General features: G+C 43.1%; 1 long non-coding RNA gene across 2 annotated transcripts in view; it reads left to right on the top strand.

Annotated features, from left to right (window-relative positions):
* The window catches only part of LOC118015235, a 90,038-nt gene that overhangs the window by 33,249 nt on the left and 29,544 nt on the right, over positions 1 to 27,245 (top strand). For both annotated transcript variants that reach the window (XR_004680588.1, XR_004680589.1), the window contains exon 2: positions 25,452 to 25,681. This is a non-coding gene — a long non-coding RNA (uncharacterized LOC118015235). The remainder of the gene's footprint in view (positions 1 to 25,451; positions 25,682 to 27,245) is intronic.

Raw genomic sequence — 27,245 nt, 5'->3', positions numbered from 1 at the left:
CTTGGACTGATGTCACTGCGACCTTGCTGGCATTGAGGAGGCCCACTTGAGGCCCCTGGGCTGGTGTCCAGGAGGGGAAACGTGCTTCGCGCTGAATGTCAGCCATGGTGATTACCATTCTCGGGTCGCACATGGGAAGACTGAGTTCCTGAGAGGTTGTGCCTCTCTGAGGTCAGGCAGCTAGGAAGGGGCAATACCCAGATGGGGACAGTATAACAGGCTGAGAACCAGCAGGTTCACTGGGCCAAGGCTGACTTCCGGTTCCTGTCTGTAGGCACTGGCCGTGGACCTGGGGCAAGTGGCTTAGCCTCTCAGAGCTTTGTAGTTCCCATCTGTCGATTCGTGTGTAACACCACCCTCTGCAAAGTGCCCTTGTGAGGATTCCATTCAATGACCCGTGTGTTTTGCACGATGGCAGAGAGCCCGTCCCAAGGATCTGCCCTACCTGACTCGAGAAACAGTGCTCTTTTTTTTCGTGAGTGCCGGCCATGCCTTACATTTGCTGTTTCCCGTGCAAGCCCACATCCAGCCCTTCCTTCACATGCCTTGTCAGAATCTTGACCTCTGCCCATCAGAATGGCTCACTCTGGGCTCCCATGACCTTTCCCACTATGTTGATGGCAGAGCCTCACTCGCTGTGCTCAGTTTTCTGTCTCCCCAGGGCCTGGGCACGGACTGTCTAAGTCGTTTGCAAGCCGAGTTCTTCACAGTGTGCTTGACAGTATGCAGGGCTGAAGGAAGGGAGCATATCGCCCTGCTCTGAGTTCAGGGGAGCCGACTTTTTGCCATGTGACCTTCAGAGAGCACCGCCACCCCTTTGGAAGCTTCTATTTCTTCCTTTAGCTTCAGTACAAAAATACCACAGAGTGGGTGGCTTAAAGCAGCAGAAATGTACCCTCTCACCGTGCTGAAAGCCAGCTGTCTGAAATCAAGGTGTCGGTAGGGCTGGTTCCTTCTCGAGGCTCTGACGGGGAGTTTCTGCCCTGCCTCTCTCTCTGCCGCGGCTGGTTGCTGACAGTGGTCTCCCCACTGGCCGTGGCCGCACGCCTCCAGTCTCTGCATCTGCTTCACGTGGCCTTCTCCCCGGGCGTGTCTCTCTGTCCAGAGTCCCCCCTACTTCTAAGGACACCAGTCATGGGCTTAGTAGCCACCCATATCTGGTATGACCCCATCTGAGCTGGATTACATCTGCAAAGATCCCGTTTCCAAATAAGTTCAGGTCACAAGGACTGGGGGTTAGGAATGGAACACACGGTTTTATGGGATGCAGTTCAACCCGTAACATAAGGATCATCGACAGTGATAACTATGAGGCCCATCCCTTCATAAATGAGTATGCGTGTCGTGATTTGGTATTTACATGCGTTGCCCCTTTCATTTCTCATAAAGGTTGTATTATCATTCCCAGTTTGCAGATGAGGAAATGAAAGACCTAGAGAGGCGTAGACGCTTGCTCAAGGTCACAGAGACAGAAAACCGTGGAGCCGGGGCGTGGATGTGAGCAGACTGCAGTGCTCACACTTACAAGTTCTGAATCACCAGGGAAGCAACAGCTCCCTTTCAGTGTGAGCGCAACGAGATGACTCATGTGAGGTTTACAGTCTGACGCCTGATGTATGGCCGATGCTCTCCACGATATGAGTTCCATTCAATCTGTGCGGGGTTCCTAACTCTCCTGCATGCCCCCACCCGGCCGCCGCCTCCTCTCTGTCACCCTTGGAGCCCAGATCCCACACTTGACATCTCCCCTCGGGTGTCTAATAGGCATCTCAAACCTGATGCGCCCATAATGGACTTACCGATTTTCCTCTCCAAATCTGCCCCCCACTCTCCTGCCTTCCCTGCCTCAGTCAAGGGCACTGCCGTCCACACAGTTGCTCAGGCCACAAACCTCAGAGTTAGGCTTGCTCCCTCTTTGGCACAGAACCCATCCTCTGTCAGTAGGAAGTCCTGTCCATTTTACTGCAAAATGCACCTCACCACGGTCACGGCAACAGCCCCCACTCGGGCCACCCCATTTTTCACCTTGACAAAAGCAATAGTTCTAACTGGCTTCCCTGCCTCCAGCCAGCTTCTTCTGCAGCCCATTCTCTACACAGGAGCTGACCAAGTCATCTTTTGGTTTTCTTTTTAAAGATTTTATTTATTTATTTGGGAGGGAGAGAGATCGGGTGAGCACACGCATGAGATGGGGGGAAGGGCAGAGGGAGAGGGAGAAGCAGACTCCCCGCTGAGCAAGGAACCCGATGCGGGGCTCAATCCCAGGACCCTGGGATCATGACCTGAGCCGAAGGCAGATGCTTAACCAACTGAGCCACCCAGGCGCCCCCCCAAGTGATCTTTCTAAAGATGACTCGGATAATGCCAGCGTTTCTCTAAAACCTTTCAGTGTCTTCCCATCACACTTGGAGTAAGATCCAAGAGCCATACTGTGGCCACTGCCTGCTCTTAGGCCTCACCTCCTCCAGCCCTCAGTGCTCACTTTTGTCATGCTACCTTTTTACTGTCCCTTGAACATGTAAAGCTCACTTCTATCCCAGAGGCTTTGCAAGAGCTATTCTTTCTGCTTGGAAAGTTCTTTCTCTCGATCCGGTCATCATTCTGCCTTCAATTTGAATACATCCTCAGACTTCAAGTGTGTGAACTTGGTCTTATTGAATGCTTCACCCCTAGGACTTAGAATAGTGCTTGGTATACAGTAGGTACTCAAGAGATATTTGTTGATCTAATGGCATAGAAGAGACGTGAATTCAGACACTACTTTGCATCTTTAGTGCTCAAGGTATGGCACATAAAAGGTCCATGGTAGTGGTTTTTTTGAATGAAGGAAGACATGAATGTTTGGTAGATGTGGGTTGCAGAGTGAGGGAGAAGCCAATGTTTGTGTTCCCCACTCAGCTTTCATGGGGTGGCCTCCACTTTAGAGAAGACCCATGCCCCTAATGTTCTGACATTCTCCTACAGGATGCTCTTTCTAATCCCCTGCTTCATGTCTGCCAGGCTGCATGTCAGCAGTAAGGGACAGGAAAACTGGAAATGGAGCTGCCTTTCCCTCTGGGGAGAAGTTACCATTGGTCTGGCTCCTCTCTCTACTCCTGGCCACAGCCTGGTCGTTCAGCCCTCAGCCAAACAGATGGACAATGGAACTGGCGAAATGAAGATATTCATGTAAATCTCACTGAGCAGAGTGATGCTCAGCTGAACTAAAAAGGGGAACAAGATGGGAACACGATATTAACAGCTGGGAAGATAATTTACCACGTTAACGACTTTTTTTCCTGGCAAGCTGCTCTAGGGAGGACAGAGATCCAGGATCGAATTCATTTTCTCGATCAGTGAAGCTGAATGCAAAGGTGATACCAGGTATATGAAGACTGATAAATCATACAGATCCTAAATCACCTGGCCCGGAAAGGAAAATCCCAGGTGCTCACATCAGTTGCTTTCCCCTGAGGACACAGGCTTTCAGTATGATCTGAATAGTTCTGTGGTTCTCTTTCATCACATTTTTTGAGAGCCTACTGCGTACCACTTTGCTGGGTTTGGCCTGAAAGGATAAAAGGGATGTCGTCACATTTCTTCCACAACCAGAGTCTATCTAACGAGAGTTTTCCCACACATAGCACCAGATTGTGGAGACATTGCTAGAAATGTCCTCAGGAAGAGTTCAGAGGAGAAGGTGGTCAGTTCTTGCACTGGGTTGGGAATCACGTAAGCTTCCTAGAGGAGGTGACACTTAAGAACATTAATAAGACGTGTGCCTGGGTGACTTAGTCAGTTGAGTGCACGACTCTTGGTTTCGGCTCAGGTCATGATCTCGCAGTCATGGGATTGAGCCCCGAGTCGGGTTCCATGCTCAGTGCGGAATCTGCCGCAGATTCTTTCCACTACCCCCTCAAATAAATAAATAAATAAATAAATAAATAAATAAATAAATAAATAAAGTCTTTTAAAAAAGAACATTAATAAGAGTTCAACACAGATGAGCAGGTCAATCTGGGCAGAGGGAACAGAGTAAGAACAGTGGGATGAAGCTCAAACAGCTATGAGTCGTAGGATAACAAGGGCACTTAAGGCTGTAAGAAGCGCACGCAGAGACTGGCCTGGGGTACCCAGAGTCTGGGCATATCAGCCAGAGCAAGCTGGGCTCCCGCCTGCAGTTCCGAGAGCCACTTCACCATCAGGTTTGTGTATACGAAGAAATCTCTGGACTGCATGTGGAGAGTGGATTTGGGCTTAAAATAAAAACAAAAACAGAAACAAACTCAAAACTCAAAACTCAAAACTGGAGGTAGGGAGTAAAATACAGAGGCTGATTAGGTGCCGAGAATGACAGTAGGGCAGCAGTGACAAAGCCTAAGGGGGGGCGGGTGGGGTGCAGCTCCTGCAAGACGCGCTCAGGGGGTGGGGGGGAAGGAAGGAAGAACCTGGCCACCATGGGTGTTCCAGTAGCCGAGAGCCTTGGGAGGACAGGCCTGTTACAGCCGTGGGTGCAACACTCAGTGGAATAAAACGTATTTGTCAAACCTTAAGGAAACCACATTAGTTCTCCCGTTGAAGGAGAGGCTGAAGGCCCGTCTGTTTCCTGAGTTACATGGCAAAAAGTCCTGACGAGGGTGCCTTTCTCCCTCCAGAGTCCCACAGCAGGCCTTCTGCTCTGCCTGCCGTGTCCCCCTCTCCTGGGCCTGGGGACCCTCCAGGCTGCCCCTACACACGGTGTGAGCGCCTCCCTGCCGGCTGCCTTCTCCTGGGAGTCTCTCAGATTTTCACCTTCACTGTGTCCCACATGGAGGAGAGTATCAAGTGTTGGGTCCGCCATGTTTCCTAAACCCCCTTTCCAAGCTTCCCCAAGTCTGGAAGTTTCTATTTCCCGACTACAGTGTGTCTTCCCCTCTGTTCACTATTACCATTCCCTTTTGTATTAGTTTCGTAGGGAGGCCATAACAAAGTACCGGAAACTGGTGGCTTAAAACAACAGAAATTTATTCTATCATGGTTCTGGAGGCCAGAGATCTGAAGTCAAGGTGTGGGCAGGGCCATCCTCTCTGAAGGCTCTTCTTTGTCCATTCATTGCTCCTGGTGGTTGCTAACCATCCTTGGCATCCTCCAGCTTGTAGATCTGTCACTGCAACCTCTGTTCTGTTGTCACATGACCTTATCCCTTGGGGTGTCCCTGCATCCTAATTCCCCTCTTCTTCTGAGGATACCAGTCATTGGATTGGGGCCCACCCATATCTAGTAAGACCTCATTTTCACTTACTTACATCTGCAAAGACTCTCTTTTAAAATAAGCTCATCTTCCCACATAAGGAGGATTAGGACTTGAATTTCTCTTTTGGGGGGACATAATTTTACCCACAACACTTGGGTTGCCAACCTCACTGTCTCTGATAGTCAAATGCAATGGCTTGCCAACGGCTCTCCTTGTCAACAGAAACATTTTGCCTCCAGGTTTGCTTTGACTCTGTTACCATAGGCAACTTTCTAAAGTATGAACCTTGTCTTCTCATTCTCAAGTCTGAATGACCTATCAAGATCATGCATTTGCTTATCTGGCTCTTACTAACCTTTTCAGACTTATTTCTTAAATCCTCTGCTCCAGAGAGGACAAAATACTCACCACTCCATTGGCACCAGCCTCTTTATGTCTCTGGACCTTTGTTTATCCTGTTTTCTCTGTCAGAAATGTTTATCCTGATCCATTTCCCCAACAGTATCTAATCATCCTATACATTTTTGTATAAGCATCAAGTCCGTTACGCACAAGGTGGTATTTATGCTAGGGGTAGAACTGACTCCTTTATTTATTTATTTATTTTTTTAAAATAAGATTTATTTATTTATTTGAGAGAGAGAGAGGGAGTGTGAGTGCTTTAGTAGGGAGGGGCAGAGGGAGAGAATCTTCAAGCAGACTCCTCGCTGAGCGCAGAGCCTGATGCAGGGCTTGATCCCATGACTCATGAGATCATGACCTGAGCTGAAACCAAGAGTCAGTCAGTCGCTCAACCAACTGAGCCACCCAGGTGCCCCCCTGACTCCCCTATTTCTGTGTTTCCATTCATCCCAGGAGAAACTGTTCCCACTAACCACAGCCCATGGTACACATTACCACACTAATGGGCTTCCATATTCACCTCCTCCGCTAGGCAGTGAAAGTCTGGATTTTTGTATCCCTAGTGCCTCTCTCATTATAGTTATTCAATAAATATTTGTCAAATGAATGCATGCCTAAATATTTGAAGGAATAAGCAAACTGAGTATTTAGCCTTATTTTCTAGGAGAAGATATTTCTTGAAACAGGTGGACAAGTTCCTTTTGTCTCATTTCAATATTGTTTAGCACAAACACAACACACACAAAACACAGGAAAATATGCTTTGTCTCAGAATTATTTCACACGGGGACCATGAAGTATGTTGATTCATTTTTCAGCGGGTTCCAGGACATGGGGGAGGTACCTTACAGTATGTTGCAGTGACACCCTTGTACCTGCTATTCATTTATTCATTCATCTATTATGTCCTTCTTTATTTTATCCTCTCATTCCTTATTTCATTTGTAAGACAAACGTTTGTTGAGGATGATAGACTAAAAATAATTGTTTCTGAGGTTGGAGGTAAGGAGGTAAGGAGGTTGGAGGTAAGGTGTAGGCTCTAAGGAGTAAGAAGGTAAGAGCCAGGACCCTGCCATAATGACACTGAAGAGTGACCCGCTGTGGAAGAGGGGCTATGATAGAGCAGAAGGCAGGAGCCCATGGACCACCTGTGTGGATATCATGTAGGCTACTTAAAAATTTATATTTTCTTGTGGTAAGAACACTTAACATGAGATCTACCTTCTTTTTTTTTTTTTTAAGATTACATTTATTTATTTATTTGAGAGAGAGAAAGAGAAAGAGAGAGCACAAGAGGAGGGAGGGTCCGAGGGAGAAGTGGACTCCCCACTGAGCAGGAAGCCTGGACATGGGGCTCAATCCTAGGACTCCAGGATCATGACCTGAGCTGAAGGCAGACGCTTAAACAACTGAGCCACCCAGGCACCCCGAGATCCACCTTCTTAACAGGAATTGAAGTGCACAACAGTATTGTGGACTCAGGGACAGTGCGGTACAGTAGGTCTTTAGAGCGTATTCATCTTCCTTAACTGGAACCTTAAGCCCATTGGTCGGTTACACCCTGTTTATCCCTATCCCCAGCCGCTGCCAACCACCATTCCACTTTTTGATTCTGTGAATTTGACTGCTTTTGATACCTCTTAGGAGATCATATAGTATTTTCCTTTTTAAAAAAATATTTATTTATTTTAGAGGGAAAAAGAGCTTGTGAGCAGGAGGAGGGACAGAGGGGGAGGGAAAAGGGGAGGGAGAGGGAGGGGAAGAGAATCTCAAGCAGACTCCCCGCTGAGCACAGAGATCTATGCAGAGCTCCATCTCAGGACCCTTTGATCATGACCTGAGCCAAAACCAAGAGTCAGATGCTTAACCGAGTGAGCCACCCAGGCACCCCAGTATTTGCCTTTTTGTTACTGGTTTATTGCACTCGGCATGATATCCTCAAGTTTCACCCATGTTAGAGCATATACCAGCATTTCCTTCTTTTTAAAGGCTTGAGGAGTATTGCATTGTATGGGGTACACTAAGCCGCTTTTTAAGCATTCTGATTATTAGTCCAGATGTACTGAAGCAAAACTTCTGGGGATGGGGCTGAGAGATCTCCCTTTCAGTAGTCTTTCCTAGTATTCTCATGCTTGCTTACTTTTGAAAACAACTCATCAATATCACGAGAAATACCCTGCTTGTTAAGATCATTATAAACTCCAGCCTTGTCATAATGAGGTGCAAATAATTACTGGAGGAGTAAACAGATACTATCAAAAAAAAAAAAAAAAAAGAAGAAGCAGGGCTGAACAGGCATTCCAGAGACTAGAGTAGTGGTGCTTTCTGGGAAGGACCAGAGAGAGGGCAGGTTATCTCCATCTGCCATGTCCTTGAAATATCAGAATATAGCAGTGCATTTTATTTTTCTTGTTCACATTGGCATGAGATTTAATTTTATAATTATCTCCACAAGCCATACAATTCTCATGGAAATCAGCCACAAGACAGGGCGTCCTAACTCTCCTGGATGTCTAATTGTATGCACAGGAGGAATGTCATATTTCTCACTGAGGTTAAAATTAACTGGAACAGCCTGTAAGATCTCTCTCTCTCTCCCTCTTTTTTTCTTTTTAATCTAACTTTAAGAAAAATCTCTTTTTTTTCCACTGAATAATTCAAAAATTTTAAATTTGCATGTTTCAAGCTTCTATTGAGCATTTCATTTTCTGCTCCCAATCACATATTTCTAGAGCCCTTTGCAAGTTACCTTCTAGACCATTTTATTTTATTTTATTTCTTTTTAAAGATTTTATTTATTTATCTATTTGAGAGAGAGAGAGGGAGAGAGAGGGGGCAGGGCAGGAGAGGCAGCGGGAGAAGAAGAGAGAATCTTGAGCAGACTCCGCGCTAAGTGCGTGGCCCATCCTGGGGCTCAATCTCACGATCCTGAGATCATGATCTGAGCTGAAAGCAAGAGTCGGTGGCTTAACCAACTTCGCCACCCAGGGGCTCCCCTTCTGGACCATTTTTAAATGAACAAGCTTGAAATGTCGCTAAGCTACAGCATGGCAGAGCATGGAGAATACCAGACTACCAAGCACATAGTTCTAGATGCCGTCTCACTGTCACATTAATCATCCACGTGATCTTGATTTAAGAGTCTTTACTTATCAGATTTGTCTTTGCTCACCTTCCCAGAGGTCCTAACTACCCCCTTGGGATTATGGTAACTCTTATATGACATAATGTGTGTGCTGTGTTTTGTACCTGACATAAGTAGTTGGTTAATAAATATGGATTCCCTTGCATGATAGCTGCATTTCTTTTATGCATTCAGTCCTTTTCAATAGGGGGATTGTAGTTGTAGAAAACTTTTATTGTTCAAAATTCTTTGCTGCTTCAGTGGGTTCAGCAGTTTTGATGATGCTGACAGGTGTGAGGGGGTCTGGGGCAGTGTTTCTAAAAACAAGATCACCTGGGGGATCTTATTAAAATGTAGAGACTGAAGCCAAAGCCTGAGCTTCTGTATTTCTAAAAAGGCCCCAGGTGATGCAGGGCTGCACATCACGGACCGTACTTTCCTCAGAGAGATCTAGGAGGAGGCTGGATGTGTTCTATATGTGGTAGAGACAGGCCAGATGCTTAGGGACCTGTTCATTCCTTGTGGACAGTCAAGGGCGCAGAGTCCCTTGTCATACGCCATATGGCTGGTGTCTGGCCAGTGGAATAAGGGAGGGAGGAGTGGGTTCCTGGTTTAAGATACCCAGTGGTATTCTTCATTGCCTCTCCTTGCTTGTCAATGTGCTGTTTATAAAGGATCCAGTGGAGGATTTCCAGGAGGGTCTAGAGGATGGTAGCACCATAAGAGAGAAGGAGCCGTGATCCCTGAGCCACTCCTTAAAATTCCATTTGCTCCTTGGAATGCCAGAAATAAATTCACTGAGATTTTGGTCATTTGTTACGACAGCTAGTATAACCTCTCTGACTGATACAACAGGCGTGCTATACTACTGACTCCCTTACCCTGGGGGTGAGCTGCCCGGCAGCCAGAATCTGTTGGCCCATTTCCTCCAGCGTCAAACATTCTCCATTCATTCCACTGTGTTGGCCAGATATTAACATTTTTCTGCGTGCCATGACTTGAAAGAGTGGAGAAGCAGTCTCTGTGAAAAGAGTCTGGACTCAAGATTTAGGCAAATCTGGCAATCCATCCGTTATCACCACCTTCCTTGGCCTCAGTGTCCCACTCCACTTACTGTGGCTATTTTATAAGCCACATACTAGAAACCTTCAGTATGCTTGGTCGTGTCAAGGGGAAGTAGATGGTGGTTGATTGTTTTATGGGAGTAGGAGAATCAGCCCAGATGCAGCGTAGTGGATGGCAGAGGCTAAAGAGCAGCCAGAAGACTCATGGGCTTGATTTACAAATGACAAATGAAACTCAATTTGAGGAATCAATTGGGTGTCATGGAATATTTATGGGTCCCCGCTCCTGGCAAGCATTTCATTCAGTGAACCTACCCTCATTTCCTACCCAGCTCCCAGAGCCAGTGCATGATCTCTGTCTCCCTCTCCTTCTCACGATTATGAGCAAGGTTGCTGGCTACTTTCTCATGGGACTTTCCAATTCTCCTTGAATGTTCTGGGATAATGGATTTTGTTGTCAACTATCAGACACCCTGACATTTAGCTGAGTTTCGGTGCCATCCTTGTGGGTGGAATCATTCAGGGACTGTGCTTTATAGATAGAAACATATTTCATAGAAATTGTGGAATTGTAAACTCACAGTGCTGGAAGCGTAGCACCTCTATGCTTGACCTCTTCATTTCACACATGAGGACCCAGGATGGGAAAGTCACCTGCCCAAAATAGTCTTACAATGGGACTAGACCATCTCCTGGTTAACCACAGAATGCAATATCCATTACAATTTCACCTCTTTCTATGGAGAACAAGGGCCACCAATGATGGGGTGGCATTCAGTAGCTGTATCTCCTATAATTCACAGTGTGCCTAGCCAAAAAGATGGTCCATAAACGCTGCTGAAGTTAAAATCACTATACCTTTATCTGTTACAAAGTGGGTCCTCCCAATAAATATCATGAAATATTTAGGGGGAAAGTAAGAAAGAAAATGCATGCCATTAAATATTTAGGGGGAATGTAAGAAAGAAAATGCATGCCATTCAATATTGAGCAGAGAAAGGGGCACAGCTATTCACTGTTGGATTTTTACCAGATAAAGACAGGTTCTCATTTAACTCTATAAAGAGTTAGTACTTTCAAGATTATTCAAAGAGGTAAAGTGGTATCACAAAGCAAAATAAGTAGTAAGGTAGAGGTCACAACCCACAGTAAGATGTTCTGTGAGAATTCTTTTGCATTTTAGGGCTTTGGATTTGAAGATGAGGCTTTGGAAGACACACTCCTCTGTCTACCTATAAAAGCATACCCCATTCAATATTAGGGTTCTTCACTAGTGGGCAAAAGCTGGGAGTTTCTTCCTTTTTTTCTTGGAGAAAGCCAAGCATGCCTCCCTTTGAGGAAGATTCTTTTTGTTGATTGAAAATAAATAATCTTTCCTTATAAGTCTGTGGGAAAATGATAAGCTTGGAAAGAGACCCCAAAGTACTGTAGACAAGGACAAAAGCATGAGAATCTTTAAATTAGAAAAGGTCACTTGGCACTTGGGAAAAGCAGTGGGCTCTTATCCTGGTTTCATCATCTCCCAAATAAAACAATCATATCAGGCAAGTTTTGCAGTTCCTTCCAACTGGAACATACTCTGATTGAAAGTCAAACAGCACAGAGGAGCAGAGGGGAAGGGAGGGAAAACTGAATGAGAAGTCATCAGAGAGGGAGACAAGCCATGAGAGACTCTTAACTGTAGGAAACAAACTGAGGGTTGTTGGAGGGGAGGTGGGTGGGGGGATAGGGTAACTGGGTGATGGGCATTAAGGAGGGCATGTGATGTGATGAGCACTGGGTGTTACATGCAACTAATAAATTATTTAAAAAATTTTTAAAAATTAAAAAAGAATATTTGAACAACAAAAATTAAATAAATAAAAGAAAGTCAATGAGTTAGGTAAGCAGTAGCATAGTAAGATGGGTTTTCATTACTGGCGTCGGGGTCCCACAGACCTGGATTTGATTCCTGCTTCCATTGCTCGAGGAGTAATCTTGGGTAAATTGCTTAACCTCCTTGAATCCTGAATCTCCCTCTTTCATTTTTTCTTAAAATGGAGGGAGAGCATGAGAAAGACCTATCTCGCAAGGTGATTGTACAACCCGATAACAGAAGGTAAATTTCCTAAGTAGGCGTGTGTGAGTACCGCCTATAAATGGCTTGTCCAAAGTCACAGAGTCTACTAGAGGCAGAGCAAGTACTAGAACCCACGTGCTCGGACTTCCAGTGCCTTGAGCTTCACATTATACTTAATTGCTGTTAGGTGATATTAAGGATGTCAGAGGTGACAAAAATAAAAGTGGTAAGACTTGCTGAGGAAATCTTTGCTCACATTCTCAGCTCGGCCTGCCATTTACCTGCTCTGCTTCAAGCCCCAGATGTTGCTCTTTTGTGCTCTTGGTTTACTCCCCTTGCTGGTCTCCCTGTCTCCATTGTCTTCCTTATAATCCATACTCCACCCTGTAGCCAGAGTCATCTTCCTAGAATGAGTCTGATAGGTCACTCCAAAGTGTATGTACCTTCCAGGACTCCCCGTCAGCTAAGAATAAAATCCAAGATCTTTGTCGAGGTGTCTTAGGCAGGGTCTAATGGGGAATATTTGAGTATTGAATACAGAGGGTCTTGAATGCAGGGAATTAGTTACGGAGGTTATCACATTGCTGAGAAGGCAGGCGAGAGACAGAGGCAACCCAGAGGTTGGTGATGGGGGGCAGTGGCACCAGCCCTAGGCCAGAGGGCCAAGGGCAAGAGGAGACAGTGTTACTGGCACTCAGGGACTAAGTAACCTGAAAGCTGGATCCATGATGGGAAGGTGAGTCCTATGATGGAGGGGGGCGTAGAGGAGATAACAGCCATGCCAACCAGCCATATGAAGCAGAGAGGAATGGGGAGAAATCCCCCTGGCTTCCCCCATCTCCTTACTGCTCCCCCCTCCCACCTTTCCCATTGTCTGAGTCTAGCTAGAAACCAGCTGATTCAGGAGCCTGCAGGACCAGCCTCCCTATGATTGAGAGCAGAACAGGAAGGATGAACACTGGGTCTGAGCACGCTTTGGTGTAGGGCCCATGCTATGGTTTATCAGACCCATATCCCACATCTCTGGACTCAGCCTCCAAATCTGTCTGCTATTGGATGCTCCACACCTTTAAACCTGATAAACACTCTTCCAAAATTTTCTCCTCCCAACCACCAAGATATGTAGCAAGCTTCCTCTCAGTTTTCAAGACTGAGAATTTTAAACATCAACTCCTCTTCAAAGACTTCCTTGAACATCGGGAAAGCAACCTGAATGAACTCATCATACTGCACTGAAGTCAGTTTTCATTCACATATGCATCTTATATTTGAAGTCAAAGACTATAATCTTAGTTATCTTGGATCCCCAGCACTGAGCATAGGAACTGGTACATAGGAGATCCTCAACAAGTTTACAGAGGACGAACGAAAGGTGACTGACTTCTCTGATCCAGAGTCAAGATAACTGGACTCAAGAGTAGATTAATTATTTATCTAAATCCAATAACCACCTGAATTTGTCAGCTAGGGCAGCCATAATACAATATCACAGGCTGGGTAGCTTTGACAATAGAAATTAATCTCTCACAGTTCTGGAAGGTGGATGTCTAAGATCAAGGTGCTGGCAGGTTGGTTTTCTCCGGAGGCCTCCATTCTTGGCGTACAAGTGGCTGGCTTCTTGCTATGTCTTCACATGGTCTTTCCTCTTGTATGTACCTCCCTGGTGTCACTACTTGTCAGTCATATTGGAAGAGGGCCCCATGCTTATGACCTCATTTAAACTTCATTATCTCAAAAGACTCTCTCTCTGCCTGTATTCACTTTGGAAGTTTGGGCTTCAATATAGAAGTTTTGGGGGAACACAATTCAGTCCATAGCACTACCCCTCTAAGAAATCTTAAAAGAGACCCAAATGAGTCTTATTAGGAGTCTGTTCTCTGAATGGTAGATCTTTGCCTTGAGGGTGCCCCCTGGCCCAAATGTCGGGAGCTTCCTTTGGCTTCCCACTGTCCACCTGTGCTTGGTCAGAAGACCAAGCCTCCCAGGTCACCCCGTGCTCTGGGTTCCATGGAGGAAAAGTGACCCCTTCCACACTGTTCAGAATTTCGCTGTCTGGCTATTCATTATTTCTTCAGACTTAATAATGATCTCAGCTTGAGATGGGAAAGAATAATGAACCATTCATTCACATTCAAGACACTAATTAAAAAGGCACAGTTTTGTTTTCATGAGTTATGCCTATGACTTAATTATAGCAAGAACATGTAAAAAAAATCTCATTTTGAGGTTTAAAAGCAACTGTAAAAGCACATAGCGGCTGTCTTGCACTTGTGGGAGGATAAGGAAGGAGCAAGTGGAAAGAAGACAGAGTGGGGAGTGGGGATTTGGCTTCTAGGTCCATTTCTCCTTGTAATTGTCTGAGTAATCTCAGGCAAATCACTTCACCTCTCTGGTCCTGTTTTTTTTTCCTAAAGAAAGATGGATAAAGTCTGTCAGACTGTGGGGATCATCTTGACCCTCCGCCGAGTCAGCACTGAAGGATCATAAGCTATGTCAAGTTACTGACTGTTGAAGGAGCCTGGTCCATTTTGGTTGGGGTAGACCATGAATGATGACACTATGGCTGTGTTTAATAATCTGAATGGCTGTCATTTGGAAGCTGGAGAGAATATTATTGGCTGATAAGCCTGCACAAAGTAAATGGGAGCAAGTTATTAAGAGGAAAGGGATTGGCATATACTGGACAGCTTCTTTAAACAGGAACTCTCTAATGATCTTACTCAACGTTTTCACTGGGGGAAGCATTATTTCCCCCATTTTATAGGTGAGGACTATCAGGCTATGAGGGCTGAGGTAACTTACCTAAAAGCACACACCTGGTAACTGAAAAGTGGAGGTTAGAACCCAAGGCAGAGGGATTCTACAGCAGGTGTTCTTTCCATCACAGCATATTGTTCAATGTTACTCAGGTGAGTAGTGGGTAAAAAGAATTTTCTAATAATTCCATCCAAGAATAAAATGGAAAGCTCACAGAATAGTATGTTCAATGCCCTTAGGTACATTGAATCAGACATCTGGTCTACCATGGTCAAGTGTGTTGGAAGGATTAATGCCTCAGCATGTGATGTGGCAGATACTAGCAGGATATTGAATTAGCGTGCTCTCTTTCCTTACCAGTTACTCAGTTAGACCACCCTCTTCCCTTACAAGTTAGGTGAAGCGTGGGACTGAATTCTGGCCAATGAACGTTGGTGGAATTCCAGCTCCAGGCCTGGACCATGAAATCTGCACAAAGCTGCTCACTCTTTCTTTCTTCTGCCTGGTTCCATTGGGAGACTATCAGGGCATGAAGTATGGTCGAGTCTAGATGAAAGGGGCCTAGATTCTCTCCACATCCCTGAACCTGCATGAGAGTGTTTGATGGGCAAGAAATGAAACCTTATCCTGTTAAATCACTGTGATGTGGAGTTGTGGAAAATGGATGTTAGACTGTCTTGCCTGGTACAGATGACCTCTAGTGTCCCTTTACCCTCCACTGTTCTAGGATTCAGTGAAAATAATTATAACATAGAGAAGCCCCAGGCAATGGAAGTAAATGGCTGAGGAAGCAATGGGAAGTGAGGAAGGTAACACTTACTTTTCTCTTTCCATGCCTCAGGCAGATTGTTTGTACCATCTGCCAGACTTCAGTGAAAAATTTCTTTGTAAACATCTTTTCATTTATTAATTCACTAATTTAATTAACAAACATTTGTTGTGTGGAAAGTTCAGGAACTCTGTGCTCTGGAGACTTGAAATACAAAGATGAATGAAGCAGTCATTACTCCCAAGGAGCTGGCGAGACCACAGGCTTTGAAGGGACCCCAGATGACATTCTGTTTAACTTCTTTCCTCTCTTAACATGTGTCCCTGAGCAATCTTATCAGGAAAGGCTTCATTTACAAATTGCACCCCAGTGACTGTCAGGTTTCCATTTTTATCCTTGAACTCTGCAGCTACAAAGGCTTTAGAAAGATAGGGGATAGGAAAGAATGTATCAACATTCAAATTATAGAAACATCAAATGTTTGTTCTTATATAGAAACCTTTTCATTTTCAAAATAAAACTGAGAAAAAGAAGAACGTATGACAACTGTTGTAATCAGCATGGGATCTAGAAGAAGGATGCTGTGAATCAGAAGATGATGCTTAGGAGAGAGAGAAAGATAGCATGATGGACCAGTGAGAGAATTTGGGATTTTAAGTGCTTTGATAGGGAGGACTAGAGTTTCTACTCATCCTGTGTCTAAGAACAGTGCCTATCACATGTCCATAATGAATTATATGAATGAATGCATGCATATATGTATATATATATATATATATCATATACACATGACATACAGATACGTCATACATGACTAACAAATTATAATAAAGTTAAAAGCATGTATTAAATGCATTTATTATTCTAGGTACTGTTTCAAGTACATTTGTCTTGGATCTGCCATATTGAGGCTCCTTTACCACTCTAGCCCAGGTCATATTCTGGTTCTACTTTTATTTTTTTATTTTATTTTTTTTTCTGATTCTACTTTTAAAAATGTCAATGCAACAGAAATCTCATTCTGTTAGGGGAGCAGAGAACAGTAGCAGGATTCTCAATACCCTTTATTTGCTAATAATCACAGTGTGAGGCAATATCGAGATATTACTGGTGCTGTTTCCAGCCTTCACCCTAAAGGTAAGATTCTTCAAAATCTCAAACTTCAATTCCGTAGGCCCTGCCATCCCTTATTTGGTGACCAGGGGGGTAGATGACAGAAGTGTCTCCTACAGTTAAATCTCTGCAGGCTCAACAAGGCTGCTGTCCAAATGGAGTGGGATCTAGGGGACAATTCCCCGCTGTAGCTCTGCCTGAGGACAGAAATAAGGGACTCTAAGTTACATCTCATTCTTTCTCCACTGTCGCCCTCCCCATGTTCCTTCCTCGTCTTACAGGAACGTAATAAACATTAATAATGTTTATTATTGTTAGCAAGTGAGCATGACTTCTAAACAAATATGTTTAGAATATATGTGGTTAATAAGTGTGATAATAAAATCCATAAACATCTATAAGCCTACCTAACAATTTATAAGCCAGAATATTCCCAGTACTGTTGAAACTACCTGTATTGTCCTTTCCTTATATGTCCATCATTCTCTTACTTATTTTAAAATAATTTTATGAACCATAAATGCATTCCTTAAATAGTTTACTTATTTAACATTGTTTAGTTTTTAATTTTTATAAAAAGTAAAATATACTTAAATGTACTCTTTAGTGATTGGCTTTTTTCTCCACTCAACATCTATTCATAAGAGTCACCTTTCTCAAAATGGACTAAAGATGTGAATGTAAGGTCTGAAACTGTAAAACTCCTGGAAGCTTCTTGACACTGTTCTTGGCAATGATGTCTTGGGTATGACCAAAAGCACAGGAAATGAAAGCAAAAATGAACAAGCGGGACCACATCAGATTAAAAAGTTTCTGCACAGCAAAGGAAATATTCAAAACAGTAAAAAAGGCAACCTAAGGAATAGAAGGAAACATTTGCAAATCACTTATCTGAAAAGAGGCTAATACCTAAAATGTACAAGAAATCCCTACAACTCAACAGCAACAACCAAAAAGCAAAAACAAATAACCTAATTAAAAAATGGGCAAAGAGGGGCACCTGGGTGGCTCAGTCATTAAGCGTCTGCCTTTGGCTCAGGTCATGATCCCAGTGTGCTGGGATCGAGCCCCACATTGGGCTCCCTGCGCGGTGGGAAGCCTGCTTCTCCCTCTCCCACTCCCCCTGCTTGTGTTCCTGCTCTCACTCTCTCTCTCTGTCAAATAAATAAATAAAATCTTTAAAAAAAAATGGGCAAAGAGCTTGAACAGTCATTTCTCCAAAGAAGACCTAAGAATGACCACCAGGTATATAAAAAGGTGCCCAGCATCACTCATCATCAGGGAAACACAGATCAAAACCACAGTGAGATATCTCCTCATAACAGTAATGATGGTTATTATAAAAACAAAAACAAAAGATAACCGGTGTTTGCAAGGATGAGACAAGGAAACCCTTCCTTGTACACTGTGGGTGGGAATCTGTATTGGTGAAACCATTAGGGGAGACAATATGGAGTTTCCTCAAAAAATTAAAAATAAAATTACCATGTGTCAAGCAGCCCCACTTCTGAGTATATGTTCAAAATAATTGAAATCAGTATCTCAAAGATATCTGCACTTTCTGTTTATTGCAGCAGTATTCATAATAGTCAAGACACGGAAACAACCTAAATGTCCATCAGCAAATGAATGGATAAAGGAAATGGGTTCTGTACATACAGTAGAATATTATTCTGCCTTAAAAAAAGAAGGAAATGCTTGGGGCACCTGGGTGGCTCAGTCGGTTGGGCGGCTGCCTTCGGCTCAGGTCATGATCCCAGGGTCCTGGGATCGAGCCCCACATTGGGCTCCCTGCTCGGTGGAGAGTCTGCTTCTCCCTCTCCCTCTGCCTGCCTCTCTGCCTACTTGTGCTCTCTCTCTATCTCTCTGTCAAATAAATAAATAAAATCTTAAAAAAAAAAAAAAGAAGGAAATGCTACCATTTGTTTTTTTTTTTTTTTAAAGATTTTATTTATTTATTTGAGAGAGAGAATGAGAGAGAGAGCATGAGAGGGGGGGGGGTCAGAGGGAGAAACAGACTCCCTGCTGAGCAGGGAGCCTGATGCGGGACTCGATCCTGGGACTCCAAGATCATGACCTGAGCCGAAGGCAGTCGCTTAACCAACTGAGCCACCCAGGTGCCCGGAAATGCTACCATTTGTAATAATATGGATGAAATTGAGGACATTTGGTTGAGTGAAATAAGCCAGTCTCAGAAGAACAAATATTGAATGATCCACTGAGATGAGGTATCTAACATGGTCAAATGTATGGAATGGAAGGGAATAGAAGGGGGGTTGCCAGGGGCTGGAGGAGGGGGAAAATAATGGGAAGCTGTTGTTGAAGCAGAATAAAGTTTCATCTATACGAGAAGAATAAGTTGTAGAGATCTGCTGTACAACACGGTCCATAGAGTTAACAACATGGTATTGTGCACTTAAAATTGAGTCAAGATCGATTTCATGATAAGCGTTCTTACCACACATACACAAAAAAGGACACAAGAATGAGCAGAGAGGGCACCAATCTGGCATGGACCTACTGAGTTAAGATTTCTTCCAGAGACCAGGCTCAGCCCTAAAAAAAAAAACTTCAGCAGGGAAGGCACATGCTTATGTGATAATTTATTTATTTGGTCTTATTCCCATTCATCTCCTTCGCAAACACACATTGGCTATTGGCTACATTTTATAATTCACACAGAATTTTCACTTATATTTTCTTATTTTTCCTCTCAACAGTCTTGTGAGCTAGTTAGTTAGGTGCTACAACTTCCATTTCATAGGCTCAGAAAGATTTCATACTTGTCTAATATAGACTTAGTTGATTACAAAGATCTTCCCCAAATTTAGGACCCTCTGTCATAATCTATATGGTGATGTCCCTCTGTTGGCATATAGAACTGAGGGTGTTTGCTGCATAAAATGGTTAATGAATGAGCAGCATTAAAGTAGAAATAAGAATCTGACCTTCACACAGCAAATGAGGACAGAAGCTACAAAAGTGTAGGCAGCAGAATACATTTAGTCAGGAGAGATTATTAAGCAAACCTTGATAGGACCCCAAGTGCATCTTTATATTGCAACATTAATGGTCATCACTACGGCAGCTTTGGGTGTGCACATTTTAGAAGGCTAACTGAGTAAAGATGCTCTGTCCATTGACTCCCATACATGGCCTACTTTTATATGAGTCCCTGATGAACATACTGAATGGATTCTTTACAAAGAGTGTTACAAGTAAGGGTTATTAAAGCAAACACATCCTCCTGGATATTCACACAGCATGCAGGTGAGCTGTGGAGGGGGTTGGGGAGAGAGTTATCATTCATGCAGTATTACTTTATACCAAGTGTTCTGCAAACGTGGTCTTTATGACTATCTGGAAAACTAAATTAAAGACTGTTGTTCCAGAGGATAAACCAGAAACTTACTAAGCTTGGCTTTCCATTCTAGCTCCGACCTTTCTAGGTTTGTGATTTGGGAGAAGTTGCCATGCTGCTCAGGCCTTCTGTTTCCTTGATGTAAAATGAACACCAATGTACATAAATCAGTTGATGTCATTGTTGTCAGTATCCTACAACTGAGATGGTGTGTAAGAAGCTGCTCTGTAAACCCCAAAGTACTATCCTCATGTGTAGAGAAGACTTGATATTGTGTTATTTATTTAGAAACAATGAGAAGGATTATCACTGAAATCAAGCCTTTTTTGTGAACTGCTGAAAAAAGAATGCACAAAATTATAAAGGTCAGTTTAAAAGGCCAGATTTGTACTGAGTGATTTTTTGTAAACTGTGTGTGTTAAACACCAGTTTTAGTATTAGGTGGGAAAGCAAAACAAAATAAGTTTACCCTAAGTTAACTTGAATTAGATTGGAAGTAATTTAAAAAGGAGTGATTTATAAAAACTATGTCTTCTCTGAGAGTTATGTTTTATCACTTTATGTGATTATCTAAAACATGCTTTCCAAAGTTTAACATCTGTACAAACATAGAGGTTTACATTTCAGATGGCTAAAGACAGCTCTGTAATAAAGCAACTTGATAGTAAGGCAGACCCTCTTCTCTGTTTTTACACTGAATGCTAGGAAATACACCACAGAAAAGCTATATGAGTGACAAAAGAACCTTGTTGTAGTTCTTCTTTCCAAGAACTTTGCTCCCTCTCCTTAGTTAGGAGATAAGTTACTTTTTTAAGTCTTGGGATCAAAGAATCAGGGTACTTACTCTGCCTTCGTCACTAAGGATGCACCTACAAATCAGAATCTGAATAAGCAATGCCATTTATCTCCAACTTGTTTGACTTGTGATTATTTTTTAATTCAAGTTGTCACACTTTTACAGGGAGAATTCTATGTCTGACTTTATCTTTTCCCAGGGAGTTAGAGTTAGGATTACCATCACAGCCATCAAAATCATAATCACCGTCTATATCGATTATCTACTGCTGCATAACAAATTATCTCAAAATTTTGTGATTTAAACAATAATAAATATTAATGATATCTTATAGTTTCTGTGAGTCAGCCATTTGGAAGCAACTTAGCTGGGTGGTTCTGGTGAGGTTGCAAGTAAGATGTAGGTTGGGGCTGTAGTTCTTTGAAGACTTGGCTGGGACTGGACTGGGTTCACTTCTACTGTGGTTCACTCATCTGATTGGCACCTTGGTATTGGTCATTGGTAGGAGGCCTCAGTTCCCTATAATGTTGATCTCTTCATAGAGCTGCTTGAGTGTCCTCATGACATGGGGCTGACTTCTCACAGAGTGAACAGTCCAAGAGAGCAAGGTGGCAGTTGCAATCTTTTTCATTGTCCTAATCATGGGAGTCATGCAGAACCATTTCAAAAATACCCTATGGTTATCTGGGCCAGTTCTATTTAATGTGGGAGAAGTCTATTTGAGGGCTTGAAAGCCAGGAGACATGGGTCATTTGGGACCATTTTGGAGGCTGTCAACCACATCATCATAATAAGTTTTCGAATGAAGGAATGACTTAAGAAATGAGAAATACACAAACATTTAAGGAAATGTTCTCTAGACAGATTTTCTTATAGGAGAAGATTATATTTGTAGATCTTCTTTCTTTCACTCCTGACATGCCGTTCTTTGGTTTTAGTTGGAAGGAGGCAACAATAATTTCTATCTAAACTTAATGTCAATTAACACAGTAATTACAAGACAGTAGCTAGTCTCACATGGTAATTGATGATAATTGCTTCCTGCTTTAATTGGTATATAAACAAGACTATGCACTCGGAATCCAAACATTCCTGCAAAAGGAAAAAGAAAATCAAAGAAGAAAATTTGTCGAAGTCATTTGTAAGCTGATAAGAAGCTAACAAATCCAGCCTACATGTCTACAGGCATTAAACAGCTGCTGGCAAGGCTTGACACTTTCTCAGAGCTGGCAAGGATAACGGAGGAAGTGAGAGCACCACGCTGGCTGGTATCAGCTCCAGGGTGCCGCTGAGATGTGTGCCGATGCCCAGCTGTCCACGGCAGTTATGCCAATGTGCTGAAGTGCTTGAAGGTTGCCAATGCAACAGACCAAAGTAGGCGCATCAGTGTAAGATGGGATGATGTCTCTCCCCCGTTGCCACCTGTGCCTTTTGGAAAGATCGGTTCGAAGCAAAATGGGGAGGGGATAAGGGTTAGTGTTGTTTTTGAGAGGAAATGCTCTGGAAATCTATACATCATAGCACCTGAAACCTTGGGGAAGCGTAAGGAAGGGAGACATGTAATTCAGGTACAAATGTTAGCTTCCATTTGCTAGAGAGGGGAAAGGGCCAATGAATGAGGCAGGGGAAACGTCTAGAAACCCAGCTGCATCCTCATAGAACAGTAGGCGGATGGCAGATGGAAATTAATTAATATCAGTATATCCAAGTAGAAAGGAAATAAAAGAAGATATAGAAGAAAGAATGGTTGTCCAAGACTAGAGACTTTGACAAGCTGAGGAGATACAACATCTTGAGGGTGGCGGGCAGAGGTAGGTATTGTCCCTATGCCCTTGGGACCATGGGCTTCAGCAACATCAATAGCAGTCTCTGCTCAGAAATCCATTGAAGATGATCCCTCAGTGGGAACAAACATGGGAACTGGAGGAAAAAAATACGCTAAGAAGTTGGTATCTCAGATCCAGATAATTCCAACCAGGAAGAAAGCCAACAATCATTGGGACACAGAGCAGAGGGCTGCTCACAAGAGACTGTGGAGGTGATTTTACAACAGTAAGTTGGAGTGCTTATTCAGTTCTACACTAGGGATGCCAGACACAGCTCAGAGGGGGAACAGAGCTTCAGTTTTCTGAAGATGTAAGATGGGAAGGAAAGGCACCTCCAGTAAGATCTGCAGACTAGGGATGCCACCATTGTAAAATTTGAAACTTTGCTAAATAATCAACAATCTCTCCAGTGCTACTCTCTGGAAGGCGAAAAAGTGAGCATAGGTGGATCCCTCCCTGAGATGGCAAATGGTGCCCTAACATGGTTCATTATGGAACCAGGGAGATCACTCCCAGTTGTGTTTTGTGTCATAGGTCAGGATCCCTGGACAGCCTATCATAAGACTGAGCAACAACCTGGCCAGGATGAATCGAGAAAGGATCCCCTTTTCTCCTCGCTTTATCTCTTTCCTCTTCGTTGGCTATGGTTCTTAGGTTCTGGAAACATCATTTTGCTTGGCAAAACTGCCCTAAAACTGGGGATATACTTATTTTCTAAATTTCATGGGTGTGGGGCCCAGACTGTGACAACCCTATGCATTCAGTTAACAGTTTGGACTCTTGATTCATGAAGCTCAGTGAGATTTTTTTGTTATGGTCTTGAATGAGCAGATCCATTAATGAACAGCCCAGGCTGAACTCCCAAAGGGGACTCAATGCTACCTCCACTTCTGAATGAATATCTAGTCTGAGATTGAGCATAATATAGCAGAAGTGAGACTTTAGATTCTTTTCACTTTCTCTTGATCAAGTTAATGTTAGTTGCTATAACAAGCAAACCCTAGACTTTTGACATGAAATACTATTTGTGGTGGTGATGTAGCGGCTGCTCCATACAGGCATGGGGGGAGCCCAGGTTGAAGGAGACTTGGGTAACTTGGGTCAGTCCCCAGCAGGTAGAGGGGAGAAGTGAGAGAGACAATGGAAGATCATGCCCAGGCTTTTGTGAGCCTGGCCTGGAAGCGGGGGCACATATCACTTCTGTCCCTATTTCATTGGCCAGAACTCAATTATTTGGCCACATTTAGATGAAGGGGAGCCTGGGCAGTGTAATTGGCAACCACTTCCAAATAATAACAATATATTATGAAAGGGGAGTTTGAATCTCTAATGGGCAGCTTTGCCATAGTCTAGAGACGGTTAGCTAAAAAAGGCAAGATAATTTGATTTGGGCTTTTAATTCCTTTAGACATTATTTCTTCAGATTTATATTGCAAAGGATTTTATCTTGGGAGTTTAGTCTTTTTTTTGCAAATATGATAATGGAAGTGGTTTTATTCAACTTTAGGACATTTCTAGGTGATTGGTTTTAAGTTATCAGAGCATCTTCCCGATACTCTTAAATCGTATCACAGAACCTCCAGTAAGCTCTACTGGACAATTTGCCTGAATGCAATTAAAGGGAAGGCAGAGCATTAGGGGTATATTTTCAGTTTACGTGCAAAGTTTTTCAAGTTCTGTAATGAATGGATTGCTCATACTATTTCAGAACCTTTTGGGGGCAAAATCAAAACTACACATCTGTAGTTCCAGAGGGCTGCTCCGTGGAACAGTGGCTGATGTTGGAGGTGAGGTCTTCCCTTGAAGGGCATAGCTTCACTCCTGGTAGGGGTAAGATTGAAAATCAAACCTGAATGGATTAAGAGAGCCCAGCGTAGGGCATGTTAGGGATCATTTGTTTCTCCCTCCTTCCTTTTGCTTTTAGAAGTCTTTGATGGAATGAGCACTGGGTGTTATATGCAACTGATGAATCAATAAGTTCTACCTCTGAAACTAATAATACACTATACATTAATTAAGAAAAAAAAAAAAAAGAAGCCTTCCCTAAGGCAGTTCTGCTGGTCCCAGTGGCCCTTACTCACCGAACACTGGGTTGAGGGACCCTGGTCTTATCTCTCCTTTCCATGGGTACACCTGTAAAGAGAAAGCATCCCAATGGGCACGCTTTAGTAAAGTGCATTGTGCAGTAAGGGCCTGTGTTTGGGGGGAGGGAAGCTTCAGTTCAGAGGAGTATCATTAGGCTTGTTTGATCATACAGTTTAGCCATGTCCTCCTGCCTAATTTTCTCTGGTGATAAAGCTGACATTGTGATTTCCATCTGCCTGACTCCATATGACCATATGTCAGTTGGTTTGAACTTGAGGGATGTTATTTTTTGACCCCATCAAATCCACAACTGTAGACTGGATTGGAATCCTGGCACTCCTGTTTACAATCTATGTAGCATTGAGAAATTTGTATGGTCTCTTTGAGCTTTGGTTTCCTGCCTAGTAAGTAGGGGAAATAATGATCTCTTTACAGTAGTGGTGTGAGAAGGAGATACGATCATGGCTATAATATGCTCTGTACAGCACCTGGCACACAGTAAGGACTCGACAAATTATATCTTTTATTATTATGACATTTTTTCCAGAGCGGTCTTATATCATGTGTGTGTTGCATATATAGTTCTGGGAAATAATTAGCTTTTCCTTTTCCTTTTGGTTATTCATGGTGACATAATAATCCATACCTGTGTTATCTTCAAGTACCAGAAATTACAAATTCAATGAGGACAGTGACAGCAGGCTCAGAAAGATGGCAGGACTGGGAAAAGGTTTTCCCATATTTTAAGATACATTTAAGCTGGGCAACTTTCCAACCACACCCCACCCTGCACAATAAAAATAAGCACACTCATCCAAATGGTCCCCTCATGCCTACTCTTTCAGGTTTTGCCCTGTCATCCTTCTGTCCTTTTCATTTACAGGTTTGTCTGCTTTTGTCCAACTCTGATCTTAATGGGGACCGAATCTATCTTGAAATCTTTGAGCTGTGGGCACTAGCCTACAACCGTTGGGACACAGTAGGCTCTCAGCAAGTGTCAGTTACACTGAGACATCTTTCATCCTCTCGTAACACCTGCATACATCAGAAGTCCTCAGACTGCTTCTCTGCAACACGTACCCGAGGAATAAGATAAGGCTCCATCAGCACCTGGTGATTTTATTTTACTTATTTTTACTTTTTTAATTTTGTAAAGATTTTATTTATTCATTTGACAGAGAGAGACACAGCGAGAGAGGGAACACAAGCAGGGGGAGTGGGAGGGGGAGAAGCAGGCTTCCCGCGGAGCAGGGAGCCTGACGCGGGGCTTGATCCCAGGACCCTGAGCCGAAGGCAGACACTTAACGACTGAGCCACCCAGGCGCCCCAGCACCTGGTGATTTTAATGGGAATGGAAAACTTCCCGAGGGAAGGTATTTTAGTAAAATCTGTGGCTGGCCCAGTGGGAGGAAGAGAGGGAGGTAGTTTGAGTCAAAGCTCCATGGATGATCCAGTTCTGCTCTCCTCTGCCCAACTGAGAATTACAGTGTCTCATTTGTTCAACCCTGAGTCCCTAGAGCCTAGCACAGGTCTGCAGTATCTATTTATTGAATGAATAAGTGTTTTCCAAATGTTGAAGAGAAATGGAGACGTGGATAGGGTCTGGGTGGTGGAGATAAGATGAAGAAAAATCATGTATTGATCATTGACACGGTAGCACTATTAGATAAGCCATCTTCAAGCATCTCATCTTACACTATGAAGTAGTAGATTAGCTGTCAATTTTTTTGGTAGACCCTCTTTATCAAGTTGAGGAACTTCTTTTCTATACTTTGTGAGAGTTTTTGTTTTATATCACGAATGGGTGTTGAATTATGTAAAAGCCCGTGGATTCAATTTACTAACATTTTGTTAAGGATTTATATATCCATATACCTAAGGGATATTGGTCTGTGATCTTTTCTTCTAATGATATCTTTGTCTGGTTTGGGTGTGAAGGTTATACTGGTTTCCTAAAACAAGTTGGCACAAGTTCCCTTCTTTTCTATTTTTTCTGGGAGGGATTGTGTAGAATTGGGGTTAATTCTTCTTGAAACATTTGGTAAATTTCTTTTAGTAAAAGATCTAGGCCTGAGCATTTCTTCTCAGTAGTTTGAATTCAACTTCCTTAATAGTTATAGGGCTATGCAACTGATGAATCCCTGAATTCTACCTCTGAAACTAATAAAAAAATAGGCTATTCAAATTATCTATTTCATGTTGGGTAAGATGGGTTAGTTTGTGCTTTTTGAGTCATATTTTGTCTACATTGTCAAATTGGTTTGAGCAGAGTTCATAGTATTTTCTTACCTTTTGTTGTCTGCAGGGTCTATAGTAATATCCTTCTTTTATTCCCGATATTAATATATTGTGTCTTCTCTCTCTTTTTTCTTGTTTCTCCCATGTGTTTATTTATTTATTATATTGAAGTGTAATTATTTATTTATTTATTTATTTTTATTCTTATGTTAATCCCCATACATTACATCATTAGTTTTAGATGAAGTGTACCATGATTCATTGTTGGTGCATACACCCAGTGCTCCATGCAGAATGTGTCCTCCTCAATACCCACCACCAGGCTAACCCATCCTCCCACCCCCTTCCCCTCTAGAACCCTCAGTTTGTTTTTCAGAGTCCATCGTCTCTCATGGTTCGTCTACCCCTCCGATTTCCCCCGCTTCATTCTTCCCCTCCC

The sequence above is a fragment of the Mirounga leonina genome, unplaced genomic scaffold (genome assembly GCF_011800145.1).
Source record: "Mirounga leonina isolate KUSES-001 unplaced genomic scaffold, KU_Mleo_1.0 Mir_165, whole genome shotgun sequence".
NCBI lineage: Eukaryota > Metazoa > Chordata > Mammalia > Carnivora > Phocidae > Mirounga > Mirounga leonina.
The sequence above is the reverse complement of the archived record's forward strand: the minus strand, read 5'-3'. Positions and strand labels throughout refer to the sequence as shown.